We start from the raw sequence: 2,968 nt of genomic DNA, 5'->3' as shown, positions 1-2,968 counted from the left end.
GAGTTGAGGGTTAGGGCTAAATTTAAGGCATAGGTATGTGAGTCATCTCTTTACAAGACAAAGGAAAAAAAAGTTAAAATGGTACCAGTGCCGGTAGGGTCCGGCCATGGGGCGGTCCCACAACTTTTAGATAAGAATCAAACCGGATTGAGTAAATGGCAGAAGTCACCGCTCAAATATTATCTTCAGCTAAAGACAAAGGAGGATTTTGGGGTGGGGGGGTCAGTTACATGAGGTTGCCAGACAGTAAACAACTTAAGTTCTTGCCTTCCCCATTAAGAGTTTCCAGAGATAAAGCCATCCCCCCTTCCTCCTGGCGCAGAGAGGGAGGCATGGAGATTTCCTTCACAAATGCAATTGTCTCTGATCAAAGGGCAAACAAATTCCACTCCTCGGAGCCTGCTTCTTATCTGTAGTTTTAAAAGTAACCAGCCTAAAAATCCTCATCATAAACTGTTTTAAAATTAAGCAGCCTAAAAATCCTCATCAGGCACTACATAATTTATTACATAGAAATTATCATATATCATAATTGATGAGGATTTTTAGGCTGCTTAATTTTAAAATGGCTTATGATGAGGATTTTTAGGCTGGTTAGTTTTAAAACTACAGATGAGATTCAGGCTCCAAGGAGTGGAATTTGTTTGCCCCTTTGTTGGGAAACATTTACATTTCTAAGGGAAACCTCTATCTGTGAAGATGCCTCCCTCTCTGTGCCAGGAAGAAGGGGGGATGGTCTTATCTCTAGAAGCTCTTAATCAATGCCAGAGGCAAGAATTTAAGTTGGTTACTGTCTGGCAACCTCATGTAACTGACCCTCCCCCCCACAAATCCTCCTTTGTCTTTAGCCGAGGATAAAATTCAAGCGGTGACTTCTGCCATTTACTCAATCCGGTTTGATTCTTATCTAAAAGTTGTGGGACCGCCAAATGGCCAGACCGTACGGGGACTGATACCGTTTTAACTTTTTTACATATTCTTTGTCTTGTAAAGAGATAACTCACATACCTATGCCTTAAATTTAGCTCTAACCCTCAACTGGCAGCAGCAGCAGGAGCTCTGACTGCCCGTGGGTCCTGTCCCCAGGCACCAGCTCTGCCTGCCCATGGGTCCTGTCCACATGCCAGCGGGGGCAGCAGAAGCAGCGGCAGCAGAAGCTCTGACTGCCCATGGGTCCTGTCCCCATGCTATTCCACACTATTCTCTAAATAAAAGAGCACTACTGCCAGATCTTGAGAGTCTAAGAAATCTTTCTTTCGACTCCTCGGCTCACCGACCCCGCATCAATAATTATCTTGTTTTTTTGTCTTTTTAATTATTGTCAGTCTTCCTTTCAAGAATATAAGCCCCATGAAATCAGGAATCATCTCTATTTTGATCATGTGTGTTCCTATCACTTAGCAGAGAAACCTTAGCAGAAAAAACTTTTAGCAGAGAAAAGGGTTACTGATAAATAATATTTTTGAGTAGATAAATGAATAATAATTTTGACGTTTGTATTATTTGGGGGTAAGATGAGGGTATGCTGGGGTCTGTATTGAAGCTAGTGAGGAAATAGCATTATGTTTCTTTTTCAACGTGTAGACTAGAATTTTTAACCAGAAATTCAGTTCAATTAATAAAATCTTTGATTTTTGTCAACACCATAACTTTTTAACTCCTTGAGAAACCACATACCCCACCCCTAAAAATTCTTCATTCCCTCATATAAGAAACCAGAAACTTAAGCTTTCCTACTAAAAATGTGTTTTGCTTTCAGTGGCAGCCAGGAGTCCACCCCAATATCTTGTTAGCTTCGTGTAGAGACAAAATGAAAAAGAACATCTAATATGTGCAGTTTGCATACATTATTCTTGCTAACTCGATTAGCTAAACCTGAAGGCCCAATAAGTAATTTTTTTCCAGCTTTACTCTTGTCATTCGTTCAAGCTTTTGTCTTCCACAATGCCACAGAAGTAAAGATGAAGTGGTTAAGAGAGTAAATCATAAGAATTCTCATCCCAAGGAGAAAATTTTTTTCTTTTTTAATTTTTATTGTATCTATATGAGATGATGGAGATAGTGGCTGTTAGCTGAACTTATTGTGGTAATCATTTCACGATATATCTAAGTCAAACGATTATGCTGAACACCTTAAACAGTGATGTATGTCAATTATATCTCAATAAAACTGGGAAAAAGATATCAAAAAAATAAGAAGTAAAAATGAGTCTTCAGAAAATATTTTCCACATAGGCCTTGCCATTAGCTGTTTTTTACATCACTGCATACCAGCGACAGCACCTGGATCATTCTAAGTATTTAATAAATATTTGTTGAATGAATGAATGCATGAATTTAATACGTCGAGAGCTGAATATTCTCTGAAGCATTCCAAGACCAAGTCATAATTGGATATATTTATTTCTATGGTACCTTTCTTTATATACTTTAAATAACATATACCAATCTAAAGTCCCATGAGGGACATGTCATGCTGTAAAATGACAATTTAACATTTAATTTATACATTCTTTTTGTTAGAAGCTGTTAACACCATTAGAATACCTGGTCATCTTTCATTAGGGCTTTGCCATCTCCCTCATGGAGTTTACTGAACTAATATTTTGAATGGTGAATTATGATGGGTTTATTTTCTAACATACCACTTATTCATGTTTTGCATTTGATTAGGAGTTTCATTTTGAATGAAATTTTTTTCCTTCTTTTTCTCTCTTTCCTTCTAGAGAATTTGTAATTGCCATCTCAGAGCCTCCTCAGGAATATTCCACCACATTGATGATTCAGTGTTCCTGCCTCTGCAGAAATGGTAGGTAACACAGATCTAGTCATAGAGCCAGAGACAAAAGGTCGCTACTTTTTGGTGTTAAGTTATATATATATATATATATATATATATATATATATATATATATATATTTCCTTTCAAAGCCTTAGACTCACAACTTATTACCCAACATTATATTAT

Source organism: Equus asinus, chromosome X, assembly GCF_041296235.1.
Source record: "Equus asinus isolate D_3611 breed Donkey chromosome X, EquAss-T2T_v2, whole genome shotgun sequence".
Taxonomy (NCBI): Eukaryota; Metazoa; Chordata; class Mammalia; order Perissodactyla; family Equidae; genus Equus; species Equus asinus.
Note: the sequence above shows the minus strand (reverse complement) of the source record.